This window comes from Leucopleurus acutus (assembly GCF_964270905.1).
Source record: "Leucopleurus acutus genome assembly, chromosome: 16".
Classification (NCBI taxonomy): Eukaryota; Metazoa; Chordata; class Mammalia; order Artiodactyla; family Delphinidae; genus Leucopleurus; species Leucopleurus acutus.
In genome coordinates, this window is record NC_139158.1 from 6202857 (window position 1) to 6218191 (window position 15335).

The following is a 15335-nucleotide window of genomic DNA, read 5'->3' on the forward strand; positions in this document are numbered from 1 at the left end:
TGTTATTAAGATAAAAACATAAAAAAGATACTTATCTGAAATTATGTTATTCAGAATTGTTTACTTTTCTGTGACATGAATGCTGTTATTTAAAGCAACAGAGGACTTAGTGACAATTAATTGTAAATGATAGTAGGACTAATTAATCTTTTATATGATTCCATATGTTTAGTAAAGAAGTAAGAGAGACTGCAGATTAAAAAAAAAAAAAGCCTTCTGAGGTATTGTGTGAAATCTCCGTTTAAGTCCGGATTTCCACGGGATATACATATATATATCTCCAGTATCATACTAGTTGTTTGACCTAGGACAAATTACTTAGCTCCTTTGTACCTTATTTTCCATAGATGTAAAATGAGGATACCAGTACTATGAATTTCATAGAGTTATGAGTATTAAATGAGTTAATATATGTGAAGTGCTTAAAACAATGCCTGGCACAGTAAATGTTCCTCAAGTATTAGAGTGAAAACCTTCAGTTTTCCAAACATCTTTAGATGAATACAGACATTCATTGACCCAGTGTTGTAGCAGTTTGAACTTCCATAGGAGAATTCAAAAAATCAGGAAATACAATGAAATTCATTAATTCGATTAATGTTTATTGAGTGCCTAGAATGTGCCAGGCACTGTTAGATTTTAAATATTACACATTTAAATGTTATTCAAAAAACTTAAGGCTTGGTCCAGGCAAAAAGCTGCTGAACTCAGACAGAAAAATGCTCAGACAGTTGAGCTTTTGACAATCATGCTGTGCTAAGTTGACGACATTGGAGACCTGGGGGCCTCAAACTCAGGGATAGTTTCCCTATCAAAATATTTACTGATATCTGAAGCTACATGGAATAGAAGGCTAAAGAGCTATACTAGAACATTGGACAAGGAAGAGAGGAATTTTCCAGTCTCCCAGTGTTTATGAGATAAAGACCACTATGGAGAGGAGATCAATAATTGTAAGTCTTATAAGAAATAGTTCCTATTGCTACTCTTTAAGCTTGCTGATCCTTTCAGATATTGGTGCTTTTTAAAATCTCTACAAGTTCCATTTCTTTCTTTCTTTCTTTTTTTTTTTTTTGTGTACGTGGGCCTCTCACTGCTGTGGCCTCTCCCGTTGCGGAGCACAGGCTCCGGACACGCAGGCTCAGCAGCCATGGCTCACGGGCCTAGCCGCTCTGCGGCATGTGGGATCTTCCCGGACCAGGGCATGAATCCGGGTCCCCTGCAATGGAAGGCGGACTCTCAACCACTGCGCCACCAGGGAAGCCCCATTTATTTCTTTTTATTATGTTGTATTTTTCTGTTCATTATGTTTATGCTTTCTTTTAAATCCTTGAGCAGCATATCCATAATAATTATTTTAAGGTCCTTGTCTCCAAACCCCATAATTTCTGTTCTTTCTGAATCTGTTTCTACTGACTATTTTCCTGGTTTTGGATTACATTTTCCTGCTTCTTTACATATCTATTAATTTTTGATTGGATGCTAGACATTATGAAGTTTACATTGCATGTTAGAGTTTGTTGTCTCCCTTTAAAAATCATTAGAACCATACAGTCCAGAAATTCCACCTCTGGGTAAGTTCCACAAAGAATTGAAAGCAGCAACTCCAACAGATATTTGTACACCCATGTTCATCATAGCATTATTCACAATAACCAAAAGGTGAAAACAAGTGACCTGGACAGATGAATAGATAAACAAATGGTAGTCTACATACAATGGAATATTGTTCAGCACTAAATAGGAAGGAAATTCTGACAAATGCTATAACGTGGATGAACCTTGAGGATGTTATGCTAAATGAAATAGGCCAGACATAAAAGGACAAATGTTGTATGATTCCACTTACATGAGGTACCTAGAATAGTCAAACTCATAGAGACAGAAAGTGGAAAGGTGGTTGCCAGGGACTGAGTGGAGGGAGAAATGGAGAGTTGGTGTTTAATGGGTGCAGAGATTCAGTTTGTGAAGATGAAGAAAGTTCTGGAGATGGACTGTGTTGGTGGTTGCACAACAATGTGAACGCTCTTAATGCCACTGAACTGTACACTTAAAAATTATTAAAAAGGTAAATTTCATTTTTTTTTTTTTGTGGTACGCGGGCCTCTCACTGCTGTGGCCTCTCCTGTTGCGGAGCACAGGCTCCGGACGCGCAGGCTCAGCGGCCATGGCTCACGGGCCCAGCCGCTCCGTGGCATGTGGGATCCTCCCGGACCGGGACACGAACCCGTGTCTCCTGCAATGGCAGGCGGACGCTCAACCACTGCGCCATCAGGGAAGCCCAATAAATTTCATTTTACATGTATTTTACCATAATAAAAAATTTCCCCCTGGCCAACAGTTCAAAGTACTTTTATATCACCTGGATTCTTTCAAGGCTTATTTTGAAGCTTTGTATGGGTGTATCACCGCCTGGAAGAGTGTGATCTTGGCTTGAAAGCTTGAGCTAATCTCGAAGTACTCCAGGCCTGGTTCAGTCCTTTTATTAAGGCATTATCCTTGTAGGATCTCTACTGGCTGCCTCAGGTGTTCAGTGAGGATTCCATTATAACTGGCCAGGACATGAACGTCTCCTAGCTCTGTGTGAGCTCTGGGAATTACTCAGCTTACAGCTTCCTACTTGTTCTTTGCCTGGCTTGATTCTGCCAGGAACAAACTCAGGAGGACCCGTTATGGAGATTTCTAGAGCTTTTTCTCTGTGCAGCTTCTGGCTTTCTAGGCTTCTGCTACCCAAATCCCAGCTCCCTCTGCCTCCTTGAATTCAAATCTCTGTGTCCTCATCTGAGAGCCTGCTGTGGTCTGTTTGGGTGCCTCCTCCCCTGCACTGGGGCCTCCAGTTAGAAAGTCAGGGCCATATAGGCCTCACCTGATGTATTTCCTTTTGCCCAGGGATCACGGGTCTGCCCTGCCTGTTGTCCAAGGTCTGAGAACATTTTTTCATATATTCTGTCTAGTTTGATAGTTTTTACAGTGAGTCCAATAAGTCAGTCCAGTCCTAGAAACTGCATCACGGCCAGAAGAGGAAACCCAGTATAGTTTTTTTTTTTTTTCAGTATAGTTTTAATGTGTGTTTCTTTTAATACGAGTGCACTCGAAGTTTGGGGCTTCTCATTGTCGTGGCTTCTCTTGTTGCAGAGCACGGGCTCTAGGCGCGCGGGCTTCAGAAGTTGTGGCTCACGGGCTCTAGAGCGCAAACTCAGTAGCTGTGGCGCATGGGCTTGGTTGCTCCGCGGCATGTGGGATCTTCCCGGGCTAGGGTATGAACCTATGTCCCCTGCACTGGCAGGCGGACTCCTAAACTTGCACCACCAGGGAAGCCCTCTCATCCTTTAAGAATGGGAGTTTTTAATTGCAGTTATTCTGTCCCTGTTCCACTGTTGTAAATTGAGTATGTGCTAGGGGTAAGGAAAGGGGAGCAGATAACCTGTTTTTTAGTTCATAGTTTGTTGGACCCAAAGGAATCCCATCCAGACCTGCCGGAGACGACTGTCCATCATTCAGAGATCCTGGACTTTGTGCCGAATGTAGGAATTAGACTGGACTCTGGGTTCTCTCTTGGGGAAGAAGTAAACCTATTTCATGCATGGGACAGATGGGAAGAACTGTGGCAGAGAATGCTAGATTTCTCTAACGCATTCTCCCTTCTTTCATGTATCCAGCTTTATTACATTTCTCAGCCTCCCTTGCAGTTAAATGTGGTCCTATGATTAAGTTCTCTCCAAAGGAAGGTAAGCAGAAGTTTGTATGCATCTCACAGTTCTAGCCCATAAAACCTTCCACGAACATTTCTCCATGGCCAGAGTGACTTTGAAAACCATATGTTGAAGATGACAGAGCTAGTGTCAGTCTGGGTCCCTGAATGACTGCATTTGAATACAGAAAACTTCTATTTTGTTTGGGCCATTACATGTTGGGCCTATGTTAGCACTTTAGCCTCCTCTGACTAGTACATTTGGTCCTTCCTATTATGACACAAAACCCCAAAGTCACAAAGGAAAAGATTGACATAGTTCACTATATAAAAATGTAAGACTTCTCTATGGGAAAAGTCAGATAAAAAAAGTTAAAATAGACATCAAGAAAATGTTTGCACAAGCACTATTTACAACAGCCAAGACAGCCAATCTAAATGTCCATAGACAGATGAATAGATAAAGAAGATGTGGTACATATAGACAATGGATTACTACTCAGCCATAAAAAAGAATGAAATAATGCCATTTGCAGCAACATGGATGGATCTAGAGATTATCATACTAAGTGAAGTAAGCCAGAGAAAGGTAAATATCATATGATAACGCTTATATGCAGAATCTAAAAATGATATAAATGAACTTATATACAAAACAGAAATAAACACATAGACATAGAAAACACACTTATGGTTACCAAAGGGGAAAGGGAGGGAGGAATAAATTAGGAGTTGGGGATTAACATATACACACTACTATATATAAAACTGGTAAACAACAAGAACCTACTGTATAGCACAGGGAACTATACTCAATATTTTGTAATAACCTATAAGGGAAAAGAATCTGAAAAACGAATATGTGTATACACACACACACACACACACACACACACACATATATATAAACTGAATCACTTTGCTGTACACCTGAAACTAACACAACATTGTAAATCAACTATACTTCAGTTAAAATAAAGAAAATGTTTGCACAATATTTAGTAGGCAATAGATTAAGATCTATTCTAAAGAGGGAGCTCATACACATTAATAAGAAAAAGATTAAAAATGGAAAAAGGATATGAACTAATAATTCATACAAAATGCAAATGGGTCATATACATATAAAACTGTTCACTCTCAGGGCTTCCCTGGTGGCGCAGTGGTTAAGAATCCGCCTGCCAATGCAGGGGACACAGGTTAGAGCCCTGGTCTGGGAAGATCCCACATGCCGCAGAGCAACTAAGCCCGTGCACCACAACTACTGAGCCTGCGCTCTAGAGCCCGTGAGCCACAACTACTGAGCTTGCGTGCCACATCTACTGAAGCCCACACGCCTAGAGCCCGTGCTCCACAGCAGGAGAAGCCCCTGAAATGGGGAGCCCGCGCACTGCAACAAAGAGTAGCCCCCCTCGCTGCAACTAGAGAAAAGCCCGCGCCCAGCAACGAAGACCCAGTGCAGCCATAAATATATAAATTTATTTTAAAAAGTTCACTCTCACTAGTAATCAGAAAAATATAAATTTTCTTAAAGCAAAAGAAATATATTAATACCTTTCCTTTCTTTTAGTTATTTTTGACTATGTAGAATAGTATTTTTAGAGTGTACAAAGTGACAATCTGGTTTTCCCTTGTCAATTAATCTTTAAAATTTTCCCTAAAGGGAAAATGAGCTGGAAAAGGGGAAAAAAACCCTCAGAACCAGCTTTAGATAAACAGCCATACAATTAAGATGCCAGCACCTATTAAACCCTAAAATACAGAAATGACAAAGGATGGTATGTGTCCCACATTAAGCAAAATGGTCTCTTTCAGACAGACAAAAACTCTCGTGAGAGTTTCTTCCCTTTTTGTTTAAGGCACTTCTCAAATGAACAACCTTGTTCACGTCAAGTTCCCTGAAAGTGGCCATTGTGATTTCAAATTGTCCCTGGTGAAAAACTGTGCTGGTGAGCTATACATACTTCTTAATTTACAGTGGGAAAACATGAAGAAAGCAGGTATTTGACTAAGAAGAAGCAAGATTTTAGATAGAAAAGACCCCACAAAAACTGCCATGGTCCACAGGATGGTGCTTGTACAAACCTGGTACTTGGCCAAAGGCCAATTTTCACTAACAGGAGCCAAACAGATCTTGATTCTGGGCAAAGTAAGCCTCAAGGACACAGAGATAAGTCTTGGTCTCTCTTGTCCCCATCTCGGTCAATTTGGATTCTATTTCACAGAGTCGACACTGCTCCCAGACTTTACCACCAATTCCCAACACTTCCTCTCTATTGAAATGGGCAAACTCCTGGTTTCAGCTGCTGTTCTCAATATAGCTCACTGAAATATTGCAGGAATACCTGTTGACTATTTGCAGTTCTTTAATCTGTCAGATGCTTGTTGCTTCTGCTTCCTTTTACAGAATGGCTTGAGACCATGCTAGTTTTGTAACTGTTGGTGGTTCCACCACCTGGTTTTGTTGTAGATGTCCATGGGTTTCAGCTTTGCAATCCTAGTTGCTCTGTTGTTTTTTTTTTTTTTTAGTTATACATCCATCTATCTACACATATTCTTTTTCAGATTCTTTTCCATTATTGTAGGATACTACAAGATATTGAGTATAGTTGCCTGTGCGATACAGTAGGTCCTTGTTGTTTACCTATTTTATACATAGTAGTGTGTATCTGTTAATCTGAAACTTTTGATTTCTCTCTCCCCTGCCCCCACCACCATCCCCTTTTGGTAAGTTTGTTTTTGTGTCTGTGAGTCTATTTCTGTTTTGTAAATAAGTTCATTTATATCATTTTTTAAGATTCTACATATAGGTGATATCATATGACACTTGTCTTTGGTTTACTCCACTTAATACGATAATCTCTAGGTCCCTCCATGTTGCTGCAAATGGCATAATTTCATTCTTTTTTATGGGTAATCATTCCAGTGACTGTAACTACCACACCTTCTTTATCCATTCATCTGTCGATGGACACTGGGTTGCTTCCATGTCTTGGCTATTGTAAATAGTGCTGCTGTGAACATTGGGGTACACGTATATTTTTTAATTAGAGTTTTCTCCAGATACATGCCCAGGAGTGGGATTGCAGGATCATATGATGCTCTGCGTGTTTTTTAGGAGGGATTTGGAGAGATACAAAAACTATAGCACTATCGTCACTAGCTTCTCTTGTGTCCTTTCTTGAGAGCAAGGGAAACCTTCACAAAGATATCCTGACAGACTGCCCTACATATATCCTTCGCTAGAATTATAACATGTGCCCATGCATAAATAAACCCAGGGACGAGGATGGTGTTAGACCATGATCAGCATCAAGAGTCACTTCCTGGAATTAGAACAGACAGAAATTCACTGGTGGTCCCATGGTTAAGACTCCATGCTTCCACTGCAGGGGGCCTGGGTTCGATCCCTGGTCGGGGAACTAAGATCCCCCAAACTATGTGGTGTGGCAAAAAACAAACAAAACAAAACAAAACAGACAAGGAAGAGCACATAGGCACATAAGTGGTGAGAAACTGAATCTGAATGGGGCTCTGCCTGGAAGAAGCAAGGCAGCAGCAGTGGACAAGGTGACAGATTTGAGTATAAAACTAAGAGTGTTAAGAGCACCATTTTCCCAAATTGACAGCAATTCATAGAAATATATTTTACATCATTACTCTGCATACACATACACACATATTCATGTAACAAACAAGTTTCACGAGACAATACTTACTATACAAGAAAATGAAACCTAGTAAATCCCAACCATAATTTTATTAATATTGAAATACAATATACAAAAAGTGCCTAAGAACGTACAAAAACAAAATTTCGTAACGATTGTACTTAATGTGATGGGTGTGCTTGTCTGTTCATGAGTTCGTTCCAGTCAGGCACACATGAAGATAAGGCAACACGCATGTCAGGTGCACTGTTGAGCTGATTTCTTTTCTTTGTTTTTAATCGTGTCAAGATCGAAAATCCTAGTTCACACAAATAGGTAGATGTGAATGGTAATAATAGCGATATACTCTTTCTACTTAGCAGTGGAAATTCATCTTTAATCTTAATCCAAAATGCTGATAAACTTAATGTCCTATAATAATTCCTCAGTGTGAACGACGAACTGAGCTGCAGTAATTCATTCTCTTCTTCAGGCACCAAGTGTAACTCAATTATTGATTCTGGGGTTTGATAAGCAAATGGATCTTTCATCCAAAGAGCTTCCTTTAACAATGCAAATTTCTCTTCTGGAAAGTAACGATTGAAGGTTTGAGACAAAGAAGTGAGATGTACTAATATCTCTAATTTTATTTCTCTTAAGCAGTCTTCATGAATAACGTTCTCTTCAATGTGTTGCAACAGCGTTGGGAACATGTAGTAGCTGGGGCGATTACTTTTAAGTCTTACCTGCCATAACAATAATGCCTTTTGGAATCCTTGAACGTGTTCAAGATATTGAAATATATCATTGTTTTTCCCTTGTAGCTTCGAATTTAATTCATTTAAAATGCCAAAAATGTCACTTAAATACGCCAATTTTGTTACCCAAATGTCATCTTCAAAAATATTTGCCAAATGCGATTGCTTTTCAATGAGAAAAATGTAAATCTCATTCCTGAGTTCGTATACTCTGCTCAATACTTTTCCTTGAGACAACCAACGAACTTCTGTATGAAACAATAAGTGGGTATGGTTCACTCCAATCTCTGAACACAGTATTTCAAGAAGTCGGCTATTCGATGAGCTTCCTTTAATAAAATTAACAATTTTCACTGCATGTTTCAATACCTCCATTAGGCTTGGTGGAATTTCTTTGGATACCAAAGCTTCTTGGTGAACAAAACAATGATTCCAAAGACAGTTGTTATGGGTGGCTTCTAACAATTTTTCAATAACTCTGCTATGTTTCCCAGTCATATTTGCTGCTCCATCACTTGAAATTCCTTTACAATTTTTCCAGCTTAATTTATGTTGACCAACAATGCACTTTTCTAATTCAGTGAATAAATCTAATCCAGTTATATGCGAATTTAAATTTAAACAACACAACAGATCTTCTATAAAATCATCTTGCCACACATACCTGACATATACCAAGAGTGTGGGACAAGTTGCAATATCAGTGTTCTCATCAAGTTGGATTGCAAAATCTATACCAGACTGTAGCCGTGTCATAAGCATTGCTTCTAAATGTTTTGCAATAGTACAGATTCAACGAGATATTGTATTATCACTAAGAGGTATAGTTCTTAATTTATCAGCTGATTTATCATCAAAGATGGTACGTACCATATCCATACATGCTGGGAGAATAATTTTTTCAGCAGCTGTGTGAGCCATTTTCTCTTTTGCCACTCGATACGCCACTAGATATGATGATATTAAGGCTCTCTCATTCATAGTTGTGGAACGACTAAGAAACTGGGGTGATAACTCTAGGCTATTTCTTTCTGTTTGAAAACGGTCTTCCTCATCTTCTTCCTCTTCCTCCTCCGCTTTCACTATCACTGCGCCTTCCATCTCCTGGGTAGCCTGGGGAAACAAATCTGTAGCATTGCCTGATTCAGCAGTCATTGTTCAGGTTCAAAGAACTGGCTCACTTGATCCAAACAGGGTCTGTCTGCAGGACTTTCCTTTTTGTCCTAGATGTTTTATGAGATCAGTTTTTGCTGTCCTGCAGGGTAGAAAAATTTAATAGCAGTATTAAAAGGTTAACACAGTGTTGCTATGCTGCTTACACCTCATCCATGAAGACAAGTCACTAAATCCAATGATGTGACACAGTAAATGCGGAGTAACTGCCATTCATGTTAGCTGTGTACCAGGCAGATTCGGTACATTACATACACAGCTCATTTAAGTCTCATGGAAGCCTAATGAAGCACACAATTATCATTCCTATTTTAAAAGCTGAGAAAGATTAAATAATGTGTCTAACAACATAGTGTAGTGGATCCAGTACTCAAACCCAAGTCTGAAGTCCAGGGTCCTAACTATGCTGCTACACTGCCATCTAGATACTCTTAAAAAGTGATCACCAAAGTACGGTGTACAAGACCACCCATTGGGGCACAGGGGAAAACAATGAAAACTTGTATTTATTTTTTAAAAACACTGAAACCCATTTAAGCTTTCCTGATAGCCACCTTATAGCATTTATATTCTGTCATCATTTGCGTTGCCGTTCTTATTTTCATCTTCCAACTATTTTATTTTCTTTGCTCATTTCCCTTCCTTTTTAGTGATATATTGTCTGAAAATCTCATTCTTTCTCAGGTATTTTAAGATCAAGGAAAAGGAATCTTGGTTTTTGACATCTCATCAAAGATTTAAAGGTGGGGTATGGGGAATAACACATTCCCAGAGGCCTTCCCTACCACTGGCAGTATGAATCAAAATGAAGTGACTCCAAGGGAGTGAAACTCAAAGATACGGGGCTGAGGTCAGGACATGGACAGGCCCTTCTGGAGTGTTTTCCTGCTCATGTTCTAGGCAAGTAGCAGTAGAAAGACTGGGTTTTGTTTTGCATTTCTTGAATGATTCCAGCACTCAATCATCACTTGACCTTAAGCTCACTGGCTGTCTCCAGTTTGGTATGCAATATTTTGATAGTTCTTACCCTGAAATTTAATTTTTAATGCTTTCATGCCTTATTTCAACTAGACTACTCCTCAAGAATAAAGACTGTCTTTTACTTTGTGGCCCTTAAGTCACATGACATAGTTCGTTGCAACCAGGGGATATTTTAAAAAACATTTGTTTGAATGAATGCAATGTCAACATTTTTTGCCCATTTGGAGAAAGTTCAACAAATTCATTATAGGCCGGGTATTTCAATACTTGGAAGGGCATGTCATTTAGAAATTAAGAGATGCTGCTCTACTGCAACTGTCAGGTTACTTATGAAGCATCTGAGTAAGATGGGAGGAATACTATAGCAGCACAGGTTTAAAATACATAAGTAAATAATGTGTCCATGGGTAAGTTACCTACGTCTCCCATTACACTATGTAACTGACCTGTTTCTCCAGCAAATAGTAAGGAGGTTTCACTGATCTGCTTACCAGGTATTCTCCACAACTCATTTATTGATTGCAAATGATCTGTGTAGCACAGTCCTGTATAAGTGTTTTCTTTGGTCCTCTGCCACTTAACAGCCTCTCTCAATAATGACAGCGTCTTTGTGTATACTGGTGGCATTTCAGGAACTGGCGATGGGGCATTAAGTTTGGCCTAGCTGCATTTTTCAGTTAATTTCCCTCTATCAATGAATGTCCAAGTTGGAAGGGCCCTCTGAGATATGCAGTCTAGTTTACCTTACTTAGGATAAATTTGAGACTTAGTGTTTTGTCTAAGAGCACCCTGCTAATCAGTGGCAGAGAGGGTGCCAGTGACCAATGGGCAAGTGGCCCAGCGATCTGCTCTTGCCGCCGCACCACGGCAGACGCCCCTCACTACTCAGCCCTCTGAGTCAAGCACAGTTGGCTCCCACAATTGAAAAATTCACCTGGTGTCTCAAATTACTCCTGTAAAAAAGCTTTCAGGAAGCTCGGAAACTGAAAAGAAGAGGGTGAAGTGCATGTAACCTTTTCCTGCATTCAACTCACTTTATTCACTAAGCTTCAAACATTCTTTAATCACTGCCATTAATGGTGGTGAATTTGGGGGTGAGCGGATGATCTGCAAACACTTATGAGTCTTAAACTTCTTCACTAAAAAAATCAAAAACAAAACCGTGGAGCTTGGTAGCCTCTAGGGTCTTTCTCATTTTACACCTTGAGGTCCCTAGGAACCCAGGAGACAAGCTTTCACCAGAAGGAAAGCAAAGGGGGACAATCGGGGAGCACAGAAATTAGACTAGGGTCATCTGGGGTGAAAACCGAGGACGAGGCGTTGTAGGTGGGGCACGCAGGCTGCCTCCTCCCGGTCCCAGAAACATCTCATCCCAGTCCAGAAACCAGGGATCCAAGGCTGTATCCGCAGGGAGACGGCGCTTCCTACTGCCAAGGCTGGGACGAAGGACAGGGACACGGACCCTCCACCCCGTCTGGGGACGGTCGTGGCGAGGGGGATCGCGGAACACGGCCGTACACATCCACCTGCGTCCCCGCCCATCCTCCCCGGCTGGACCCCCGTTTCACCGTGAACCCCGGAGAAGCCTGGGGTGCTGGGATAGAAAAGGGAGGTGAGTCTGGGGACCAAAAGACAGTGGACTTGGACCCAGGTGCTCCGCTCGCCAGAACCCAGAGTGTCACAAAAACCGGAAGTGCGTCAACATCCGCCTTCCGGGCCTGCGCTGCGCTTTTGGGGATGACTTAGCTCCCCTTTTCCCGTCCGGGAAAACGGGGGTTAAGTTTTTCCCTCGGTACCCTCCGGCTCAGATACTTATACAATTCTCCTACTTTTTCTTATTGATGGCAGTAATCGTAATAATTCTAGTTATTATCAAACAATAAGGTGATTGTGTGTCTGTGGCAGAGGAACTGAAACAAAAATGTAGACAGTAGAGCAAAGTGAAGTCAAGGATGGATGGTTTCACGAAACCAAAGTGGTTGCTTCTCCGGGGACCCTGATTGCGTATTGCCACTTGAACGGACCTGGGGAGGAAAAATGTTGCCTGCCATACCAGTAAACTGCGGCTTCAAGCCAGCAGTCACTGCAGCCGCCCCCAACTGTGTACCCTGAGGGGATTCAGGATGGAGAAGAGCAGGGTACTGGCCCCAGACAGCTGAGGTGCATGTCAAAGGAATGATTTCAGTGAGCCCAGTCTCTTGCATCTTCCCATATATAGAAAAGCTCTAAAATCATTAACTTGAAATGTCTGGTTTTCTTTAATTAAGAGTAATCTTTTGATGTTCTGGCTACGAGGTTTTTGCTGCAAAACTCCTACATATCCTGGCTTCTCCCTTACCTCTTCGGAGCAGCCCCTTAGAGCTGAGAGGCTGTCTTCCCAGCTTAAGTCCTCAATTTTGTCTGCCAAATAAAACATAATTCTCAACTTTTAGGTTGTGCTTTTTTTTTTCAGTCGACAGTATTTTCAAATATTTGTTCAATAGGCAACAGATATTCTTTCCAATACTAGATAGTTACAAGATTCTGAGCTTGGCTAATGTTTCCAGGGAGTTTTGAGTGTGATAGTAATGAAATTACTATAGTAATTCGAATTTGAGGCATTTTTGCTATCAAAATGTTATCACAGTAATTGCAGCATTTGCTATTACTTCACTTTTTATAAAACAGTAAAAGAGACCTTGAATGATTGTGACATGGCCCTTAAGTTCCAAGACAAATTTGAGGGCAAAAATGGAAAGCCCAAAAGGAACAGCCACCTACTACAGAGGCTACAAATGACTAGGTGATATTCTGAATAATCTTCCAAGCCCTGAGTAATGTTCCATTCCCAGTGAGGTTTGACCTTGCTGTGGCTGCCATTGTTTCCTCCTTCTGCTTCCCTGTGACTCTTCAGTAATCCACTTGAGTAGGTTTTTGCTCCTCTATCACTTGGCTGGCTCCCTGACCTATGGTCCTCCTTGAAGACATATTCCCAGAACTTCTGCCTCCAGATTCTTCCTCCTATTTCCTTCCAGTGTTGCAAGTCATCTCTAAGAGCCATTACATTGTTGTACGTTGTATTTTTCTTCTTTGCCTAAATCTGCCTTCTCCCCTATCCTCCCACCCCTGTTTGTACTTTAAAGCGCCTAAAGGATCCAGGAAGGTAGGTTGTTGAGTGCAGCCAGCTGGGTATGTTTTTGTATTTATGTATTGTGTGTCAAAGGGACTGTAGGAAGCCTTTGTAATAACTCCATTATTTGCTTGCTGATATAATGGCACAAGGAACTGAAGTGGCCTGGTGGCATTTTCAGTTTCCAGTTCAGTGGAACACTCAAGGTATCTCCTAGAAGAAATGCTCTTCTTGAGAATCAGGATCATACTCAACAGACTCTAGACTAGGGAGACAGGAAGCACAAATTCCACACATAGGTTGCTGGTTATGATGGTTAATAGGGGCCACTCCTCTTTTGACTCCTTGGTTCCTGTATCCATGTAGTCTTTCTGTTGGAGACACAATACCATATATATGTTATTGGTTCAATGCATATACTGTATCTTGGAGGACAGCTCCCCAGCTTCACAAGGTGCTGTATCTTATATCAGCAATTTAGCTGAGTCTTCAACGTGCCATTCCACAGTTCCATCGTGCTAGTTGTTTCTGGCTGATGAGTAAACGCTGTGAATTCTGTGGTTACAAGCTCATTGTCACACCTCCTTGACTATAAAATGGGTTCCTTGGTTTAAGGTATATCCAGTGGCTAAGGCATCCTATAAGCCCTCAGATGACGGTGCAGATGGAGGCAAAGCAGTCAGGGAAGACAAACCCATATTCAGAGCATGTATCGATTCTGGTGTGATAGTTCCCTTCTTTTGTATCTATCCATGCCTAGTGCAATGGTGGGCATGTGGGAAGGAGTAGTGAAGTGTTCAATCCCTTGGGAATAGTGGCTCCTACATTTTCTTTAAAGCAATATAGTTTAAGTTAAAAATCATAGATTTTGTGAGTTCGTTGTTTCCACCTGCATCATCTGAATAACGGTTGAAAGAAAATTGTGCTCAAGAGCAAAACAGTAGCTACTGTTTCTTACCATCCTTTGTTAGGGATTGGTGCCTATTGGTGGGACATGGACTCTTAAATGGGTGCCTCCTGAGGACCTCTCGCTGGAGAAAAAGTCGGGCAAAACTTAGACACAGATGCACCACTGTCATAGTTTGCTCACCTCTGCTGTAGAAATGCAACACTCTGCTGAGAGCTACAACCTGTGGGGCAACTCAGGAAAGAACCTCAAACTTATAGCTATCCTAGAACATTAGAAGAGCTTGAAATGGTGCCCAATTCTTGAGCTTGTTTTACAGAACAGCAGGTAAAGGAACAACTTGTTTAAAAAACCCTCTGCTGGGCTTCCCTGGTGGCGCAGTGGTTGAGAGTCCGCCTGCCGATGCAGGGGACGTGGGTTCGTGCCCCAGTCTGGGATGATCCCACATGCTGTGGAGCGGCTGGGCCCGTAAGCCATGGCTGCTGAGGCTGCGCATCCGGAGCCTGTGCTCCGCAACGGGAGAGGCCACAACAGTGAGAGGCCCGCGTACCGCAAAAAAAAATAATAATAAAATAAAATAAAAAACCCTCTGCCTTCACTGAACAAGCTCGCTTAAATTATTTTTTTCAAGTTACACACCCTCCAAGCTTCATGTAGCCTAGATAATATACCACAAGATTCCTCAACTACCCCTATAGATAACACCTCTGTCATATGAGTGGCTATAGTAACAGGGACTAAAGCTGTTTTTCAGAAACTTGGAGTCAGCTCTTGTCCAGTTCAAGCTGGCTAAGACTGGTTGGGACCACTGATCCTAAAACTCAGCCTGTGCAGGTGTCTGACGAATGAACTTTTGACATCAGAGGGCCAAAAACTCGAAGCTCAGATCATGCTAAGTGCCTGCATTTTTGAACATGCATCCCATTAAGAAGCCTGTAACTCAGATATGCCTTTGCAGAACACTGATTACCTCACCTTTCCCCAACCTCCTATCACCTTACCCCACACTTAAGACCAACCTGCTTCTTTATCCAATAAAAATCTCAAGCCCCTCACCTTCAGGGAG